General features: G+C 27.9%; 1 protein-coding gene across 3 annotated transcripts in view; it reads left to right on the top strand.

Moving 5' to 3' along the window:
* The first annotated feature begins 8386 nt into the window (after positions 1-8386).
* The window catches only part of LOC136072050 (solute carrier family 12 member 6-like), a 63460-nt gene continuing 48432 nt past the window's right edge, over positions 8387-23414 (top strand). Inside the window, exons 1-2 of one of the 3 annotated variants that reach the window (XM_065820090.1) lie at positions 8387-8635; positions 10031-10092. The gene's annotated coding sequence lies outside the window, so the exon portion shown is untranslated. Of the gene's footprint in view, positions 8636-10030; positions 10093-20588; positions 20809-23414 lie in introns of those variants that run through there. The other 2 variants (XM_065820092.1, XM_065820091.1) reach the window with 2 other exon arrangements.

The raw sequence follows: 23414 nt of genomic DNA, 5'->3' as shown, positions 1-23414 counted from the left end.
ATTATCTGACAATGTATCTACAGATGTAGGATTAACTCATTTTAGTAATGCGTTTGATATGGTTCCACACAAGAGACTAGTTCACAAACTCGAGGCATATGGTTTCACTGGAAGTCTACTGAAATGGATAAAATCGTTTTTACATCAGCGGTTTTAACGAATCATGATGGGTGATTGCAAGTGTTGAGTAACGTCCCTTAAGGATCCGTTCTAGGTCCCATTCTATTCATCATTTTCGTAAACAAGATACCCAATATTATTATTCACCCTTATAAAATGCATGCTGATGACACAAAACTGCTGACCCGTTTAGACCACCCATTAGCATCACAAAAACTTGAAAGTGATATCATCAACATAGCCGAGTGGTATAAAATCTGGCATATGAAACTCAATATCGATATATGGAAAACCATGCACATAAGTAAAATAGCCGACCTTTATGCCTCGAAATAGGGGAGATCTGAAACAAGTGTATAAAATTGTTAACAAGATAGGCATTATCTTATGGAGTGTACCCCATGCCCCACTAGCCATTCTTCGTGTTGGGGTTTCAAATCCAATAAAAATTAGAAGATATCACCTAAAATTAAAAAGAGAATACGCACAAAATTGCAAACAAAGACATCAGTTTTTTACAAACCGAGTAGTGAATCATTAGAACGGATTGTTGTATGCACTATATCTGTTAACAGTTCCAAAGCTCAGTTTGTTGCAGAAATTTCAAATAATTCGTATAAGCACCGAGACTAAAATACTAAAGTACTTCCTACTATATTTTATGTAATTTTTATTTATTGATTTAAATACAAATTTGAGTATTAAATAGATAAGGCTTCCATAACCCTGAAATGCTGCAACAGGTTTCCCTGTATAACATAATAAGTTATACAGGGAAACCTGTTGCAGCATTTTAATTCTACTACCACCATAATAATATATTACCAATATTTCGCTGACCTATTGTAGCCAGCGTCATCAGATAATGCATAATATCATTTTTTTACATTTTTTAATATTTAAACTTGATTTTAAAACAAAAATTCCCAACAATTAATATGATGTTTGCTTGGAATTTTGCAATAATCATTCTATGCATCAGGGGTGGCCGTAACTATTTTGATAAGAGCCAAAGTTAGCTTTTCAACTGTTAAATGGGGCCGGAGATTTTTATTAATATAGTTTTTTTTTAAATATTTTATTTAAAAATATTGATTTGCAAAGGAATAACACTCAAACACACATATTTACTAGCTAACAATATATGCTGGTCACAAGGCTATTAGGTATAATACAAATTATAGTTTATTGGTAATCACGAACCTGCCTTTTTTCACAATATTTTTAATGTCAATAGGCAACTGACTGGTTGCGATTCTTAATGTATTCTGCAAGTTAGTATCTGTCAGTACAGATCTTGTTTTGATTTTGTAAATTTCATACGAGAAAAAACACTTTCACACAAATATGTGCTACCAAAAAAGACACCCATCATTTTTGCATTGTTGACTAAGTTGGTGTACTTATTTTGGTCAAGACTTTTATAAAATAACAATAAATTTTGTTTATTACATGCTTCTCTCAAAGCATCGCTGCATTGAAGTTCAATTAACTCCATTTGGAATTTATCTGGTACAGTTTCAATATCAGCAGAAAATGGCACTGTCAACAATTAGATTTTGTCTGCATGATTCTTAACATCAGCAAACTTTTTTGAAAATCTTGTTTTCAATTCAGCAATACAGGTAACAAATTTTGCTGTGTTTCCAGGATTCAGCTCACCCAAAGTTGGAAAATGACTGAAATTTCCAGTTGCTGGAGTAACAACTGCTGCTCCCCTTTGTGGGAGCAGCAGTTGTTCCAACTGCTGCTCCCACAAAGTTAATTTCAACTGAAAAGCTAGAATAAGGTTTTTCCAATTAATTGATTTTTTCCTTGGAGTTCTTTGTTAAGTATACTATAATGTTGGGTCAAGTCTACTAGAAATGCAAATTTTTCAATAAACTCTTTTTCCTCTAGCTCTGGTGGATAATCTTTGTTGATAATTTTGAAAAAATCCAACATGTTTTGTCTCAAATCATAAGTTCTTTTCAGCATATTACCTCTAGAAAGCCATCTCACCTCTGTATAATAAAGCAGACCACCATATTCAGAGTCATTTTTAACAAGAAAAGCCTCAAGTTGCCTACTTCGTAATGAACTGGACTTAATGCTGTTTATTGCTTTAACTACTACAGACATTACATTTTCCACATCCATAGTCTTTGCTGTTAAATTTTGCTGATGAATAATACAATGCAGCTTAATTAATGACAAGTTGTTTTCTGCCATTTCATTTTCCAGTCTGGAAACAGCACCCATTTTTTTTCCAATCAGCTGCCACCATCTAATGTAATTGAAATTAATTCATTACATATTAAACATACTAGCACTGAATTACATTTAACAAAAAAGTATTTAAATTGCCATTCATCATTAAATAAACGACATTCCTTGTCGATTTCTCGTTGTTTTGATTTTGAAGATGCCATTTACAATAAAAAAACGCAAATGGTAATTGCCGGCAGTGCCGGAAATTAATCCTGCGATTAATTGCCGGCAGGATTTTCTAAATATATTTTTAATTATTTAAAGCGATTGTTTTTTTACAAAAAATATTTTAAAATTTATTAATTTATAAATTTAATAATTATATAATTTATTAATATTATATATGTTTATAGTTTTTTTTATTATCTTTACATATAACTGACGGGCCGGATAAAAGGTTGCTGAGGGCCGGAGTTGGTCCGCGGGCCTTATTGTGGCCACCCCTGCTATACATGAAAAAGATTCAGCCCCTAGGCATGATTAAAAAATTTGTTTCTGCAAAACCAACTATTTACGATACTATAAACTAGTTTTTAAAGAACAGTTGAACACAAATATACCCAAAGAAAAAAGCCCGTCAGAACTAAAATGTTTATCCGGACGGTAAGAAATCGGATTTGAAGGAACTAGAACCAGCTACTAACTAGAAAACAATCTAAGGTTAACAAATCTTTAATAAAATTTATGTAGCGATCTTTATTTATTTTTTATTATGGAGTTTTAAATCTAATTTTCATAGAGCGGTCTTAGGTACAATAGCCGGCGGCCCTAGGTACAATAACTTTATTTACCTCGGGTAAAAAAACTTATTCTACCCTGAAGACAGTAGCCGGATGCGTTTAACATCTGCCCAAGATGCGTACTTTTATCAAGACACCATCTCTAGCCTTTACTCAACCAAGAGCCTTAAGGCAGGGGGTATTTTAAGTCGGAGTCGGTTTCTCCTAGCCTTTGCCTAATAAAGCGTATCCTACAAGGCAGCAGGACAAGAAGCATGTTGTTCTGGGCTACATGTTACCAATAGCAGGATAATCTGACCTGACAGATATAACATGACGAATCCCATGTGACAGATATAACCTGACAGACAATGACCTGATGAAATTTTATATTATAAGTCATTATACCTATATTACCTATAGCATTACCTATGTTAATACAAAGTAATTAGCATAAAGATATGATCATATTAGTTTCACTATTTTTAGACAAGTTCGGGACGACGAAATGGGGCATTCAAAAAATCTGGACCTAGGTACACGAACTACACCTATAAGAAAACATACATCGACAAGAAAAAGGAAAGAGATTGGTATAGAATAGGAATAAATAATCTCGCGAGCCATATGCGATTATTTGAGCTTTTTATGTGTCACTTTAATAATATTTTGGAAAAAAAACATATGCAGAAACTTTTTAATCGTAACTGGAGTAAGAGTTTTCTCCGTCATGTTTCTTTAATGACCAGTCTGTCTGCATTTCTCTATTCTCTCTTTTATATATTTCTTTTTTTTAAAAATCTCTTTTTTTAGCCCTGTATAGTTGTCAGAGTGCTCCGAACGGAGAATGCTATTGTACTTATCGGGTTTGGTAATGATGTGACTCTGAACCGTAGCTTGAGGAAGGTAAACCACATACCTTTTAATAATATTTTTCAAAAGTTTAGTATTCTAATTGATATTCAATTAAATTAAAATGATTTTAACTTGATTAACTTGATACATAATAACATTGTAGAATAAAAACTTCAAGAAAGTAAATAAATAATGGAAAAACCAAAATTGAAGATAAAAACTCAAAAATTTAAAAGTGAACTAAATATTTTGAACAATCTAAGAACAGTGAATTTCACTCACAGGTATTAAAATTGCTCAATTTTTTTTTTTTATTTTGCAATAACGGCGCATAATGCTAATATATAATGATTTTTTTTTTTTATTGAACATGCAATGGTTAAAAGAAGTAACTTATCAGTGGAGTCAGTAAAAGGAGTTATTTTGGTGAGATATAACTTTATAACATATACTTGCAATGGATTTTATGATTATTTAAAAACAAATGCAATATTACTGAAAAGAATTAAAAATAGTGCAAAATATGACTGGTTTAATGTGAATGAATTTTCTGGTTAATGATAATTTTTATTTTTTCTTAATCACTTTGTATTTGAGGAAAAAGTTGTACTCTATGTGTAAACATTGTAGATTACACAGTAATTGAGATGAAATTGAATGAAGATTTAAATTTTTTATCTCTTTATTTTGATAGCAATGATTTAATTATAAACTTGCATAAAGAAGAAAAAAGTATGGTATTTGAAAATTTTAATGAAGTATATAAATTTAATGAGCTTAAACTCAAATAAAAAAATCAAAGCATTCTACTGAACATTAAAAATATTTATGAACTGTTTAAGAATCTCCTTTAAATTTTATTGAAAATTTCAGCAGAGCATAAAAAATGGCTTCTTTTTATTTAAGGTTATTGAGTCGTTTAATACCAAATTTAACTTCAAAAGTTTAAACGTCTACTTACCGCCAATAGTAACACTACTACCTTGCTATGCTGTATCTGTAACTTAATCTCTCTAAAACACTAATTCAAAAGCTAGACAATATTTAGAGAGCAGACGTCATAGCACAAGCAAAAGATATTCAACCTAAATCAATCTTTTTAATGATGAAAAAAGTGTGTGTGACCTAGTTCATCAATGCTTAGATAAACTAGGTCAATGCATTGATGAACTCGGTCACACACGTTAGATTAACTTTTGAAAGTATTTTCTCGAGTTAATCATTCTAAGGCAGCTAGAAATAGTAATATCAATGTCAAATTAAAAGGCTTACATTCAAGTATGCCCAAAACAGTTTTTACAACACAGGAGCAAGCCTTCAACACCTGTTTGGATCAACAATATTTGGAAACAATCATTTTCTAACATCAACTAAAAAGCCAACTAAATGAAACATGTTTCCATTCATGCTTAATAAAAATAACAAGTTATTCACCAAATATTAACTAACTTTGTAAGAATTCCTACATCAGTAACACCATTAATTACTGCTATTCTTAAGTTTCTTTTTCTTATTTTTGCCTCACATTTATCTTAATTTGTTTAATGCAATTTAAATGGATTTAATTTTTAAATCAACATAAAACGCACAAACTAAGGAATCGAACTGAAAAAGTGCTTAACAAACTCAGGATAAGTTGGAAATTTAAAAAAAAATTAAATTTAATAGTGAAAATTGATGTTTCGTAACTAAAATAATTATTTGATTTCAATGATTATTTATCAAGCTATGTCTAGTGGTTTGTGGTTGTCTACTAGTGGTTGTCTAGTGTCTAATGTTTTTTAATTTTTTTTTTAAATCTAATGTTGTCTAGTGATTGTTTAGTATCTCGTGCTGTCTACTGGTTGTTTAATATTTCGTGTTGTCTATCTACAGTTTATTTATTTTTGTGTTTATCTTTGGTTTATTTTGGGTCATCTTTTACAATTATTTACAATTTTTTATTGCCAATAAGATTAAAACTAGTAAAAGAGTTTTTTTATCATTACTGTTTTTATTTGTTGTCTGTAACATATTTTATAAAAAATCATTAAAATACCAAAAAATTACAATCTAGATAAACATTTTTTTTTCAAGAATTGTTTTTCAACTTCATAACTGTTCATTTCAATTCTATTCCAAGGCATAATAAATAAGTCACAGAGCATAAGAAATATAAAAAACATTGTTTTAAACTACTAGATTTATAATTTGACCAATATTGGATTATTTTTCCTTTTTTTAAATACCATATTGAATGATTTCTTATTTTTATTTTATAAATTAAATCATACTAATAAATAATAATGTAATTTATTAATGGTTATTAGACTCGTTTTAAATTGCTAAATGTTTTGAATGCATGACCTAGCTTATTTTTAAAAATATGACTTTTTAAAAATGAGCTGAGTCATAAATATTAGACCATTCAATACCAACACCACCTCGAGATTCATTACTTTATATCCAGAAATATAAAAATTAGACTTTTTTATGATAATAAAAGTTTTTCAATTTTTGATTTAACTTTATATTTCAACAGTTTTAATACAATTGTTTGGTATTAGTCTCCTTTTAACCCCTACACAACGAATCTTTTTTAACTCCCACACAACTGATCAAATATAACCCCTACACAACGGATCTTTTGTAAACTCCGCAAAACGAATCTTTTTTTAACCCCTTCACAATGTATTGTATTTACCTTTTTGTAATACCATTTCTATAGTTCAAATAAAAAAAAAGAAAAGTATTTTTTATAGTATAAGCATTCAATCTTTTTAGAAGCAGCTTTTACCTTACTTTATAGAAATGCTTTTAGATAGCTCGTGGAAGTTCAAACTTTCTATAAAGATTTAAATATCTTTAAATAGTATTTAAACGAATTTAAAAACTAGCACTGTGTGTATCTATAAATACTCTTTTTAATGAACTTATTTATAGTACTGAATAAATATTTTTTTTCATTTCTAAAAATGATATAGTGATTTATTTTTTACTGAGCTGTGTACCAAGAACACCGCTAATAGGTCGTCCATAAATGACGTCACACTATTTTTAAATCCTCCCACCCACCCCCTCCTCCATCTTCATTGCAGCATTATAACTCTTTTAACTTTACCAAGACCAAGGATTTAATCTTGGACCTTTAATCTTGATTTTAATTATAAATCATTTATAAACAATATTAATATATAGTTACCTCTATTTTTTTTAAATACAAATTCATTTCAAAATTTATAAAACATTTAAAAAGAAAAAAAAATAGTAGAACTGTATCGTTATTGGTAATAAATTAGGTACCAGCATCATTAGGTACCAGTATCGATTAAAGCTTTTGCATGAATATATACTATAAAATTTTGTTTTAAATTATTTACCAAACAAATCATAGCTTGTAAATAAATAATTTTCTCAATTGATTATAAAAATAATTGTAGCACATGTTTTTATCGAATTCTGATGATAGAATCTTTGTCTTCAAACATATGAACATCTGTAACTATTACGAGGTTGCGGGACATTATCGTGACAATTATGAAACTTTGTTTTACTTTCCAAACAATGGTTTTATCAAAAATCTAGGAGGGGTTTTATTAAAATAAACACTTTTTTAATAGTAAAACTGTTTGAATGATGGCCCCAACAAACGTTTTAGCGTTGTTACCGTAATAAAATTTTGAAACATTAGTGTTGATTATTTTATTTTTTTTGTAACGAAAGGAGGGTAGAGGGGGAATATGAAAGGCGTTTATTCTTTATACTATCATGCAATTATCACACATTGTGCAAATCAATAATTTGTTAAATGGTTCATTTGGTTTTATGAATACTTTTACACATATCTAACTTCTTGATCAATTTAACAACAAAACTTCGTATTATCAAGACAACAAAACTTTACTTTTTTATTTGCATTTCGATGCAATTGAATGCGGGTATAAAATCATATTTGTTTAAGGTAATTTAAAGATTGAGTGATTTTTTAGGTGGGACTAAAAGCTATTTGTCAGTCTTAACTAAGTAAAGAGATTTAAAATAATGGGTTTATTTCTTTTCATGGTTTATATGCTGTCTACATAAATTTTATTTACAAGTTGTCGATAAACGATGAAAAACATTTCAAAGTAAATGGTGACCAACTCATTACTAATAATTGAGTTAATATAAATAATCATACTAGAACTTTGCATTCCAATTTTCATATTTTGTATTCTACTTTTTTAATTTTTTGGAGCAATTTTTAATATTTATTTTACTTTATCACTTTTTAATTTAACTTCTACTAAGAAACAAAAAGGAAAAGCCTAAAGAAAACAACAAGAAAACAAAAAGGAAAAGCAATGATATTATTTAGCAGGTGAACAACAAGCACGTGAAAAAGTTAATGTCTCATTGTTTACGTAAAAAATAAATTATTTATTACCATAGTACGTAAAAATCTTTGAAAATCGTGCTTTGCATTTTTTATCTTCTTCTTTAAATGATATAATCCGCGAGAAAAGACAGCTGCTTTGCGTTATTATCAATCAATTTTACTGTTTTGAGAAAGAAAAAAAATCAGAAAATGTCAGACTCAGTACGGTTTGTTGTCCAAAAAGCCGATTTGCAAGAAAAAATATCCATTCACAATCAAAGTAAAGATCACATTAATAAATCTCTCGAGGATATTAATCTTGATGAAGAGACCTTACTTGTGGATAAAACTAAAGGTAATAATTTGAACGTACATAGTAAATCCCCTTTAGAGAAACTCAAAGATTCTTGTTTATTCTTGTTGTTTTTTTCCAATTATAGTGACATAAGGAATGTAAGTTTATACTCTTAATTTTAAAAAACATCTATTTATGTTCTGGGTTTTAATAGACATTATCAAAAAATTCCAGTTTTGGATTGGCCAGGGAGTTCCCCAGATTACCTTAAATCATGAAAATATCGGAGTTTTTAAAGAAGAAATTTTCAAAAAAAAAATATCACAAATAGGAACGAATTAAAAAAAACAAAAAACTTTTTTTGGCATTAAAATCATAAACTTAAAAAAATAACTTTAAATTACATTTATAGTATGCCAAGTTTCCTTTTGAAATTGATTTAAAAAATGGGAGGATCAATAAAGTAATACAAATTTATAATAATAAAAACTCTCTTCCTATTACTTTGTGTATTTTATGTTACAAAATACTTCTATTTTATTTAAATATGAAATTTTATTCTTTTAAAAAAAAATGCAACCATTAGTTTTTGAAAAACAAATAAACAAAAATAAAAAAAGTTGCGCTCTAATAATATAATGTATAATATAATATACATATACATACATACATACATATATATATATATATGTATGCATACATACATACATATATATGTATATATATATATATATATATATATATATATATATATATATATATATATATATATAAATATATATATATATACATATATATACATGTATATATATAAATAAATTTTATATATATATATATATATATATATATATAAATGTATATATTTATATATATGTATAGTTATATACATGTGTATATAAGTATATATATACACACACACACATATATATATATATGTATATATATATATATATATATATTTATACATATATATTTTTATATATATATATTTATAAATATATATACTTATAAATATATATACTTATAAATATATATATATATATATATATATATATATATATATATATATATATATATATATATATATATATATATATAATGTATATATATAAATAAATTAATAGAAAACCATTTATCAATTTTACACAGTGTTTTATCAAAGGGTTTTACTGAAATGCGTTGAATTTTTATTGATAAAACGCACTGTAAAATGAAAAAAAAATTTTAAGTGATTTTCTAATAATTTATTTATATATATATATATATATATATATATATATATATATATATATATATATATATATATATATATATATATATATATACATATATATATATATATATATATATATATATATATATATATATATAAATAAATTATTAGAAAATTTATAAATATATATATATATATATATATATATATATATATATTTATATAATATTTAATTTATTTAGATTGAATTGATCTAAAGGATACAAAGAAATCACTCAGTCGTGAAATTTTGGCACTGTATGAGGTACATTATTTTACAATTAAAAAAAAAAACTGTACTTTTTCTATAATGTTATTTTATTATTTTTTTTTAGTGAGCATAATAGTTTAAAACTTATAAAAAGTTCTTCCTATAATAAATATAATATATTTTAATATATTTGTATATTTTAATATAAAGAATCCATGCATATATATGTTGTATATATTTATATTTACTGTTTACTATAATATATTGTTTCTAAATATTAGAGTAAACAGTAATATTAGAGGTATATGCGTTTTTGTTCATGTAAAAACACTTTCAATACATACTTATCTAATACAGTAATTATGTACTTTTTTTTTGTATATTATATTAGCAACCCAATAATTCCTTTGATTTGTCCAAAAAAGGATTTTTGTATATTTATTATATTCTTTTATAACTTGTTACATGTTACTACACAACAATACAAAGGTTAAAATGCAAAAAGAATTTAGACGCTTACTATATTACATACCCATTGCCTACTATATATTATAGACTTTACTTTGTTATATACCGATTTTATAAATAAATAATAAATGATTATAGTATGGAAAAAATAAAAAATAGTGTACAATTAAATAAAAGATGTAACACTAACTACTTGTAATTTATATTTTTTTTTTCAAAAGATGACTTAAAATGAATAAAAATAAAATTATGCCATATATGTCACTTAAATAAAAATAGATAAGAACACTTTAGCAAGAATATTTTATTTATCAGCGAAGTTAAATAGTATCCAATTGTTTAGTTCAAGTTTAATTTGTACCTAGATAGGATCATTATCTTTTTTTGTTTTTGAGTATTATAATTTTAAAACTAAAAAGAAAATAGCGTCAGTAAACTTTCAGAACTTAAAGTTTTAAAACATGAAACAATTTAAAAATTAAATCAGAAACGCTGCTATGTTGATTTTAGTTAGTAATATTCATACTGCCATTAAAGTACTACACTTGTATAAAAGATACCATTTTTTACATTACGATAAATATGCTTACACAAATGGTTTAAACCAGAACCTGAATATTTATAATAAAAAAAATTTCTATATCTTTTTCTTTTTTTTTAATTTGTTTTAGGTGCCCCCAAGAAGACCTAACGGTCTTGTCACAGAGCACTGCAGAAGAGCATTTAACTGTGAAGTTATTAAGCATTTAAATATCAAGTTCACACCTCCTTCCTTATCAACGACGCAAAATAGCTCATAATTAAAAATCTTAAATACAATCCATCTTAATAAAAATTTTCAATAAAATTATTATGTAGAGTCTTAAAAGGATGAGACGGGGGGGATGGGGAGAAGAGGGGGGGGGAAGAGAGTTTCGAAGCATTGATGTGCGAGAAAAGAAACTAGATGAACAAAAAACTGAAATTTTGAGCTTTTGATTGAGCTTTAGATAATGAAAAAGATGCAATAGACGATGCAATAGATGATGAGATAGTGACTTAAGCTCGGCAGAAAGAGCATGTTGAACTAATTTTAAAATAGGTTTTTAAACTTTACCTAGAAAAGAAAGAGAAAAATTTGAAAAACCATCCAAATATTGTCATATCAACAGTATTCTAGACAGAGACGAATATGAGATTTATAGATGTAAGAAAATTTATAGAATATAAAGCTAGGAGTAAGAAATAGGCAAGCAAGACTGAGAACAGATGCTTACTTTGCAATGGATTGTTTATATGATTTTCGTGAGAGGTCATTAGTGAATGAATTATCCAAGAAGTTGTAAAGTAGAGAACTAGTGAGAGGGTTGTAAAAACAGTGAGAGGGTTCCCATTCATCAATATAATATCAATCACAGAAGAGAAATTGGATTTAAGATTGTTGCTAAGCAATCAAAAATGATGATTTTTTTGTCAAGAATGGAATAAGATGCAAAATTGTCATAAAGTTCATTAATTTAGATAAAAAACGACACAGGATCAAGGATAAATATTTTTAGTAACTAAAAAAAAACTAGTAATAAAACTTTGCAACTTTAACAATACAGTTGCAAAGCATTGGTTTAATATTCTTAAAAACTTTTCTAGATACACCATACAAACTTTTATTTGTCAAGAGAATTAGGCGTTGATTTGCTGCCTCCATCTAATGCACAATGGAAACTTCTTATTAAAATAGTAAACAAGTCAACTGTAAAACTGTAAAATAAAATCAATATTATAAAAGAGATTTAAACAATTAGGTGGCGGTGATAATTTATTTTGTGCTTAATATTTAAGCACCCTAGCCAACATTGACATACGGGTCCGGTACGGGGCGCATGCGGGTCGTCAACTGGGTTCCGTACGGGAAAACCAACGGTATCACGCCGGATCTTGGCCGCGGTTTATATATGGGGCGCATATGAATATCCTGTATGGGTCCCAGTCAAATCCCGTACTTTAAAACTCGTAAGGGGCCCATTTGGGTTTGCAACTGGGACCCATATGGGAAACCCGCCGGATCTTGGCCGCGTTTTTCCTCTGGGGCCCATATGGGTATGATCGCTGGGTATCCCGTAAGGGTCCCACGAGGTTTACCCATTGCGAATCTTGAAAAACTACGTTTAAATGTTTAAAATTTACAGAAAAAGCAAATTTATATATGACTTGATTGGTTTATTACAAAAAAAAAAAAAAAAATTAAAATTACAGTCGAAACTAAGCAAACTTTTAAATGCTTCTTTAATCGTGTATGGAATGCTTTCACGGTTATCTCGCGAATCTTTTATCTCGGAAGCTTTTCAATTGTTGTTTAAAAGACTTCTTTGAAAATCTCTTTACACAATATCTCGTTTCAATATGACCTGTAAAAAAATTAAAGTTAACTGTTAGTCTTAAATTTTATAGATAACATAAATTATTTTTAATATGTTATAAAACTCTTACGATTTCTCCTAAAACTCTTCAGATAAAAAATGTAACTTTCACCATCGAAGGTAGAAAAATATAATCTTTAATATTATAATAGACATTTATTTGAACGTTTTTAAATGATATAATAAATAAGGCACATGCTTGTGATTTATATAATAAACTGATAACATTCCTTACTGATTAATAAATAATATAAAACTATTATATAAATAAAATTTTATATTTATAATGAATATGATATGATATATACTGTTTATAACTTTATATATATACACGTTGTACATAACTTTATACATCTATATATATATATATATATATATATATATATATATATATATATATATATATATATATATATATATATGTATATATATACATATTTTATACTGCTGATTTAGGTGAGCGTGTGATGTCATACTGAAACAGCTTGCTGCCGGGGGCTAATAATTTTTTAAATGCAAGGTTTCATCAATTAAGACTCATCAGAAACCTTATTATAACAGTGCCGTGGCTACTAGATCCAAGCATCCGCCTCCTTCAAAAGAGCCCTAAAATTCTTAAAATTTTTTTCAATAGATAGTACTAAATTAAATAAAACAACCTTACATTTGTAAAAGGGCCCCTAAATTTGCAAATAAGCTCCCTAGGCACAGCTCTGCTTTTATATATATATATATATATATATATATATATATATATATATATATATATATATATATATATATATATATATATATATATATAAATAAAATATAAGGATGTAAACTTATATTAGAAAATATAAATTATATAAGGATGTAAACTAGCCTTGTGGAGTCCCATCAAATGTGGTATTCCCAAATGCTCACAAAATTAAAAAAAAAAGTCCTTTAGAAAAAAAGTGGTGGTGTTGTCGGCCCTGCTTATAAAGTCTTACTGCAAAGTCTATTTCAAGTAGTACATGTGCTTTGTCAAATAAATTCTTTCAAAATATTGAGAAGCCGTTTGCGTCAGATACTTACAAAATTTTGATCAATGCGAGGGTTAGTCTTTTAGTAATCGTTTTTCTTTTTCTGTTTGGTTTTTTCTTTTCGTTTTTTTTTTCTGTTTATATCAACTGAATTAGGTGATCACATCGACTAATATCTTTTTTTACTTATCAGCATCAACTAAAATCTTTTTTTATTTATCTACTATTTTTTCTTGACTTTTTTTAAAAAATGCTGCTGATATAACATAGATTCTTTTACTTTACTGCTCGCTTGTAAAAGAAATCCTTGTACATGAATGCCCACCAGTGAAAAAGAAATATATATTTAAGCGAATACTCTTCAAGTGAAAGCGGTAATGATATATTAGGGTTAAAATCAAATCAAATATAATAATTAATATGTACTGATTAAAATAATACAAAACCTTTCTTATTTAGGCATCTTCATACAGTCCATCTACTAACACTAACGTTACCAGGCGTATTTATGAACCCTTCAACAAGTTTGTTGTAAGAAATTTTAGGGTCTTGTCTAACCTTTCGATAGAGATAACTTTGGTCTCTTCAAGTTAGCTTTAAAGGCCTGCCAAGCTTTGGTAAATCTTTAACATCATTATGTAGCTCGTAGTTTTTCAACATTGTACACATTTAGCACATTGCACATTTGAGCTATTTCTCGTTGGCTTTTTGTTTTATCTTTTAGCAAACCTACAATTTGCCATCGTACCTTGCCAGAAACAGTATTTCGCCCATTTTCGTCTTTTTACTTAACTAAATAATTACCAATACGAATAACTCAAGATATAAAAATGATAATTTTATTTTATTTTTGCAAGAACGTTTTTATAGTTCGAAAGAAATCAACCACCAAATTTTAGATCGCTTAGATAACATTTCGTTGAGATATTTCAACTTAAGTCGTTAAATTTTAGTTGACTATTTTTGCTACATTAGAAATACAGGTATGTTCTAATTAAATTCATATTTACTCAATAGAGAATCAATTAATTAAGACAATATTATACAATAGAGAATCAATTAATTAAGACATTTAATACGCTTTTAATCGTATTAATTAGTTGGTTTCAAAGATAATTGTGAAAAAAATAAAAATTTCACACAAACAACGTAGTGACTCTATATTTATGCAACCCACTGTATATATATATATATATATATATATATATATATATATATATATATATATATATATATATATATATATATATATATATAACATTTTAAACCTTGATCATTTTAAATTGTAAACAGTGTCTCAATGCAATGGTTACTGATCCATCAAAATTAGGAATCAGGGATGCAGAGTCCCAAAAAGGACTCCAGATTTTAAAGTCACAAAAAGATTACTTTTTCCTAGTTTTTGGTATCCAGGAGCTCTAATGATACAAAAAAGTTTATGGGCTACTAATAGGAAGAAAAAAAACTTTTAAACAAGAGGAACAACTATTTTTTTAACCTGGAGTCCTTAGGTATAATGGTGGCAAGGACTCCGGGCTTAAAACAATAAGTTTCAAGTCATTAAATCTCACAAATTTTTTTCTTTTAGCAGATCATAAGTCAACTAACATGTTTAGAGCTTCTAGACACTACAGACCTGAAAAAAAATTGAGATATAAAGCATCCCTGTTAGGAATACTTCTGTTTATATCCTAGTACGTGTTTATTTGAGTAATCCTTTGTTCTTTGAACAAACTTTTTTAATTGATCTGAAAAAGTTTTGTATTTGAACTAGGGACATCTATCAAGTGCTTAAAATTTAACTGTATCATTTCCTATATGTATTAAAGAATGGACATTGTAAACTAGTTGATCCTTAACGTAAAGTTCACCAAATAACTGCACAAATTTAGTTAGTAACTGACAAGCAAATTCAACATGTTTTTTCAAAAAAAAAAAAACATCAAAAAATTAGAACTACAACTAAAAGTACTAAAAAGTTTGAATAGATTTTTGGCTAAATCATCCCCTTCAAACAACTGGTCCAATGTATACTAAAAAAAAGTCTTAGTTCAGTTGCTTTCCATTTTTTAATATCTAATTAAGACCTTGGTTTTCAAGAACATTTTCTAGGAATGTAACGACATATCTGGGATAATTCGCCAGATAAAGTATTGACTGTAATTTGAGATAATTTACAACATTTGGGGCATTTAACTATAAGTTGATTAGTTTTCGCATACCCCTAAGCATATTAGATGCATAAAGTCTAAAGGAAACTTTGTTTCAAGTCAAAATTTAATTCCATTTAACACACCACTAAGATGTTCAGAATGCTTTTGGTGACAAAAATCTGAATCAGTGCTTAAAATTGATGAAATATGTGGGAGTATTATCTTGCCACACCACTCTCCTTTCTGAACACAACGTTTACATCAGTTATAACCATTAGATTTTCATTGAATAATTTCCTACATGTTTTTTTAATATAAAATATTTATGGAGTATTATTCTTTTACTATCAGCTATCAAGCTGGTTGAACTGACTTGATAAGCTTTAATTTGAAGCTAATGAGTTTAAAGCTGAAGCTGAAATATCAGCTGCAATCCTTAACTTACAGACAACATAGTTGATGTGATGTATATACTTTATCATAATACATGTGTTTTTTTTATACTTGAATACTTATTTTTTTTATTTTATAATATGTGTTTTTTTATAATATTTAAGGAAATATTGACTTTTGCGGAATATTCTTTAGATAAAAATAGTATTTTTTTACATCTAATTACTCTAATTGTGGTAATAAACAAAGGTAATATTTACTCCAATCATTATATTTGTCCCCCAAAGTTCACACAATTCTATTATACAGAAGTCTCTCACTAATTCTAATAAATAAATATTATTACCATTATTATTATAATTATATTTACTAACCTGTCATTACTAATATTTATCAAAAATACATTCTGGTTGTTGAAGTCACTTTTACTTATATTAGTATGCAAATATTGTTAACAGTCAGAGTGCACCAAGCAGAAACATTCTTAAGCATGCTGCAAAATACAAGATATACATAAGATACATATCATATAACCTATGACCTGGAACTAAATACTTTTATCCCAACATTTTAAAATTAAGTTATGGAAAATAAAAACATTGCTCAACTTAATATAACTCAATTATAATAAATAAGCATATGGTTATGATCTATATAATAATTTTTTTTAGTTATCGTTATTTATGTTAAAGTTATCAAGTTAAATTAAAGTTTTATAACTAAAGCTTGAATGCAAAAGTACATATCAATAAAAATTTTATCAGTATTGTAAACATAAGTTAAGTATTATAAGTATTTGCAAGTATAAGTATTGAATAAGTATATTATAAGTATAACATAAGTTATTGTAAGTATAATAAGTAAGTATATTATAAGTATAACATAAGTTAAGTATTATAAGTATTTGCAAGTATAAGTATTAAATAAGTATTGTAAATATATGTTATTATTAATAATGATAACTTATATATAAATTAATATATAACTATATATTCTATATTGTATATAATTATATATTATATTATATATAACAATTATATTATACTATTGTGATCAAAAAGTAAGGTGAATTTTTAATTTAAACTTCCCGCCTTATTCGAATCGTCCAATCTTTTTTATTTTTAAGTTGGTAGGAATGTCATTAACATTTGCGCCAAATTACATGTCAAACTCATAATTATTATTTTTTGTTTACGCTTGTTTCTAAAGTACCAAAAGTGCATTCGGCGATTTTCACGATGTCTATTTTTGTTGAGCAAAGAAGTGCTATTAAATTTTGTTTGCGGAATGATATTTCTGCTGCTGAAACGTATCGAATGTTGCAAAAGGCCTTCGGTGAAGAGACTATGTCTCAAAAAAATGTTTACAAGTGGTACAAAGACTTCAAAGAAGGCCGAGAACGTGTTGATGACTTGGAACGCTCCGGACGACCATCGACTTCGATTGATGATCGCCACATCAACAAAATCAAAGAATTGGTGCTTGCAAATCGTCGGTTAACCATTCGAGACCTTGTTGACATGGTTGGAATATCATTTGGGTCGGTGCAAGCGATTTTGAAGGATCATTTGGGCCTCAGAAGACTCAAATCACATTTGGTGCCGAAATTTCTCAATTTCTTTGAAAAAGAGCGTCGCGTTAAAACGTGTGAAGCAATGCTTTCTGACTATCAAGACGTCTACAAACAAATTATTACTGGCGATGAGACTTGGGTCTACGCATACGACCCTGAAACAACCGACCAATCGAGTGAATACCGTGAAAAAGGCGAGCCGAGACCGAAGCAACCACGTCAAAGTCGCTCAAAAATCAAGGTCATGTTGACTGTTTTCTTTGATTATTGTGGTGTCGTGCACTACGAATTCTTTCCAACTGGCCAAACTGTCAACAAGGAATATTATTTAAGCGTTATGCGACGTTTGCGTGAAGCTATTCGCAAAAAGAGACCGGAATTATGGGCCAATAACTCTTGGATTTTGCACCACGATAATGCGCCTTCGCACACAGCACTGGTTCTTCGTGAGTTTTTTGCCAAAAACTCTACCCATGTTGCTCCACAACCACCGTATTCGCCCGACTTAGCACCGCGTGACTTCTGGCTGTTCCCAAAGCTCAAGAGACCACTCCGGGGAAATCGTTTTGAGTCCATTGAAGAGATCCAACGTGAATCGGCACGTGCATTGAAGGCTATCCCTACCGAGGACTTTTCGGCATGCTTCGAAGACTGGAAAAAACGTTGGCAAAAGTGCATTGGGGCCGGGGGGGGGGATTATTTTGAGGGGGACGATACAGATTTGGAAGAATAAATAAAGATTTTTCATTTTATAAAAAAATTCACCTTACTTTTTGATCATAGTAGTATATAATATATTACATATAATATATTAATTGTATTATTTGTAACAATATATAATTATATATAGCTATATATAAATAACTTATATATAAATAATATATAACTTATACATAATAATATTATGTATACTATGATATTATTGTTAATATAACTTACAATGATTAAAAAATGAGGTAGATGCATAACAATAAAGCTATTGTTTGCATTTATATGTAAACACCTAATATTTATATCTCACAGTGGGTAAACTTCGTTAACATCAGTCATTTTGCTTGCATAAAATATAGAAAAATCAATGGAAAAGATTGGATCTGAAAAATGATTTAAAAGCTTTAAATTCCCTAAGTATAACTTATCCACCACAACATTCGCCTGTTTGCTCTTTTTAAATGTTTCTGACTAAACCAAAGTTTTGATTAAACTCAAAGCAGTTATTACGATCACTAGCAGAAACAAAACTATATATTTTGATTATTTTAAAAATGCAAACAGTGTCTCAATGGAATAGTTACTTCATGTTTAACTGGAGCATATGTTAAACATATATGATAAACTTTGTAAATTTATTGAAAAAAAATTATTTTATAATAGTAACAAATGAAATTTTAAAACAACGTCTTTTTAATGGAGTTTTACAGTGAAAAAATACAGCGAAAAAAAAAATTTCTTTTTAAATACAATGTAAATATAATGTATACAAAAAATATAATGCATAATAGTTAAATTTTTAAATTTCACGCACAATACGAATTATAAATGGCAACCATCGAGTAAGTTTTGCCGATTTTTTAATTATCAGTATAAACCTTTTGGGAACCTTATGGGAAACCCGTCAAATCCCCAGACCCATAGATAGTGCATGGCGTGGCCCTGATAAAAACCAGACATAACGCAATCAAGCAAATTTGTTTGCTTTTTCTACCATATGGGGTCCGTCCGGAAACCAAAACCCTTACCCGTTAAATCCCATTCCCGTAAGCCCAGACAAAAAACCGTCTGTCAATGTTGGCTGGGACTGTACTCACTCATTGACTTAATCAATCAATCAATCAATCAATATATTTCCACCTTAATAACTGTATATAAAAATGCAAAAGTGAGGGACATTTTCTAACAGTTACAAACTGATGATGCGTAAAAATCATCAGTTACAAACTGATGATGCGTAAATTGACAGTGCATGGCACTTTAAGCAATGAGCTATGCATTTATCTGAGTCCCGCTAATAAACTTCAAGTCATAACATAGGCTTTCTTATGTAGTTTTTGCAAAGTGTACCAAAAGGACTAATAGGGAAACTATCCATGTGCATCATGGCACTGGTAATACACTGATAATTACAGCTCTTTTAGAGCTACCACAGAGTTTGGGAAATCATACAACCAGGCGGCCTCAGAACCTTTAAAATGGGTTTTAGAGCTTTACCTTCATTATCAGGTAACAAGAAGAATGACATAGCCAAAAATCAAGGAGGCACATGCGAAAATCCATGAGTAGTACCAAGAGGGTCCAACATTCATCATCATTGTAAAAAGCAATGTAACAAAACTTTACACCTTTTGCACCTTTACACTTTACGGGCTGACAAAGACTAATAAACGAATTATTTAAATGAGGGTATATTCTAAAATAGCATATTAAGGAAAGTCTCTTTCTCTGAGTTTTATTCAACACAAATAAGTAGGCAGTTTATTTAGAGTTTGGACTAAAATGCACCAATACCCTTAATCGTAAAACGTGACTAACTTGTTGTTGCGTTACTAACGCAACAAATACTTTAAGTTATCTAACAATTACAATAAACGTGTTATAAGGTTCCACTCTTTTGTACTTAAGTTTGCTGTGTGTAAACTGTGTGTAATCATGAGTTTATGAAAATTAAAAATAAGGAATTTTAATAACAAGTTTTCTCGTTTTTTTAATTGACTAACTTATTTCCCCATTTACTTCACTCTTCGCTGGAACAGGTTAAAGAACTAGAAATTATTTTAAGCCAGGTTTAAATTTGTCGAACTTTTTTTTATTAGTATAACTTAAAACCGCACTTTTTTTATTAGTATAAGTTATTTTAAGCATAGGTTTGAATACTTTTAAACTATCCAATATAGCTTATATTTTAATGACATTAGAATATAGTTTGTAAGTACCTACGCTGGATAATTAAAGCGGGTCAGGGTAACAACATAAGTTGTTACCCTGACCCACTAAGATAACTAAATAAGATATATAAGTACATCTGTCTAACAACATCTGTAAATACACTAAGGTATAATAACATCTGTTCATCAACATCTGAAATTTCATTGGACTAATAACATTTGTGTTAAAAGTATATGATTACAAGAGATGTAGTTACATCATTTCAATTATCTAAGTATAACAACATCTAAGCAATTATAACTGGAGATTTAACAGTTACATCTTTTCAATTATAATAAATATAGCTACAGGATTTTATGAAATTATTAGATAATAATGCATTATTTTAACCAGATGTAGTTTCATATATGGTTTTTTTTTTCAGATGTAGTTACATTTAGAAAAAAATATTAAATATAAATGCATTATTTTAACCATATGTAGTTACATAAAAGTATTTTTCCAGATGTAATTACATCTGAAAATAAACTTATATGTAAAAAAAAAAAAATTTTCTCCATGTTCAATAACATACAGATGTTATTGGACAGGGAAAAAAATTGCCAGATGTAGTTACATCTTTCTAAAGATGTTTTTAGAGGTCATTGAATTTCCAGATGATATTGGACAGTTTTTTGTTGGAGTAAAAATAAAATACATGTATTTTACAACATCTGTAGAGTAGTTCAAAATCATCTGTACACTTTTGTGCGAGATCATCTGTACAGATAATCGTGGACAAAAGTGTACAGATGATCTTGGACTACTCTACAGATGTTATTTGACAGATGTAGTAATCTTTTTCTATTTTAGTTATTTAAAAGTATTTAAACATGGTTGCTTTTTTTAAACGTTAAACCTTATTTTTACATGGTTACTTTTTTTACCTTAACAGCTTTTACATTTTTAATGAAATTTAATGTTTTATCTCAATAATTTTTTAATGCTTTTATTCAATTATATATATATATATATATATATATATATATATATATATATATATATATATATATATATATATATATATATATATATATATAAACAAAGTATGTTATATTGTGTTTTTTTTTCTTTTTCTTGATGCACTTTTATTAAAAAAGAATGTCTAAAGTACCCACTTGTGATGGGGTTATTTGAGACAAATGTCTGTTGATAACTAAAGCATTTATCAATAACAACTTAAAAAATTTTCAGTGGATTGTAATAAACTGTTAATAACAAAAAAGATAAAGGTCTTGAGAATAAAGTTTCACAAGGTGTCTTAATACTCATGTTCAATTGTCTTGATCTTGGTCTTGGACTTGAAGCTTTGAGTTTTGGTCTTGGTCAAGGGCCTTTACTGTCTTGTTATTACCTTTCTTGATTTTACAATAAAGTATCAACTCGGTTGAATAATTGATAATAAATTAATGATCATCACAACTATCCGCTCTCAAGAAGATTTGCACCTAGAAAGATGTGTACTTAATTTCTTTATGCATACCAGTCTTTGTTATACTGTTAAAATGTAAGTTGTGAAATCAAGTGGTACATAGTTGTCTGTTAACTTGGAGTACATAGAGAACATAAACAGAATATGTAAACTTTACTTTGAACTATTATTATTATTTATTTTTTAACTACATTATTTGTCTACTTACTATGTTAGCCATATTGGTGCTATTTTAAATTTCAAAGTGTAATGATCTTGCACCATTTTTTACTCGTACATTCTGTTTTTAACAATACAAGAAAACTGCAATAGTGCACAACACAATATATGAAACATAATTGTATTATACATGTGTAATTACATTTTATAATAGAGTATTGTGTATTAATGGTAAAACATTTATACACATTACTCAATAAATACTTTGAAAGTTTTCACAAGACCAAGATAAAGACTCAGTTTCTTAGAAAACTTTTAAAGTCTTGGATATGGTTTTAGTTTACTTTTTGATATCTTGGTCTTGATATTGGCCTTGGTATTGGTCTTAGTCTTGGTATTGAGCACAAATGTCTTGATCTTAGTCTTGGTCTTTACTGTCTTTACATCTCTGAAATTATACACAAGAGTGTAAGATAAGAATGCAAGAATATATACAAGAATGATTTTTATTATGTATAAGAATGTTTACAAACAAAACTAAGCAATATGCACTATTAGTTGTTTAACTTAACATGATTGTCATTTTCAGAATCTGTTTATTAGTGTAATGATCTGACTTTTGAAAAAGTTTTTTAATGCTTTGCTTTAATGACTTTTGCTTGTTTTAGCTTTAGTTTGTTGTTTTTTTGTTTGTTTAAAGGTTTGGTTCTGTTAAGTCACTTGTGCTTCAGGTTATTTGTAGTAGTATAATGAGGTATTAAATTTTTTGGTAGTAGTATAAATAATAATATCTTTTAACACACTAATTACTGAATTGGATATGTTTTCTTATACGTTTATTGAAAAATCAATATCTCCAGGGGCAGAGAATGC

This window comes from Hydra vulgaris, chromosome 15 (assembly GCF_038396675.1).
Source record: "Hydra vulgaris chromosome 15, alternate assembly HydraT2T_AEP".
In the NCBI taxonomy this organism is placed as follows: domain Eukaryota; kingdom Metazoa; phylum Cnidaria; class Hydrozoa; order Anthoathecata; family Hydridae; genus Hydra; species Hydra vulgaris.
Note: the sequence above shows the minus strand (reverse complement) of the source record. Positions and strands in the feature narration are given on the sequence as shown.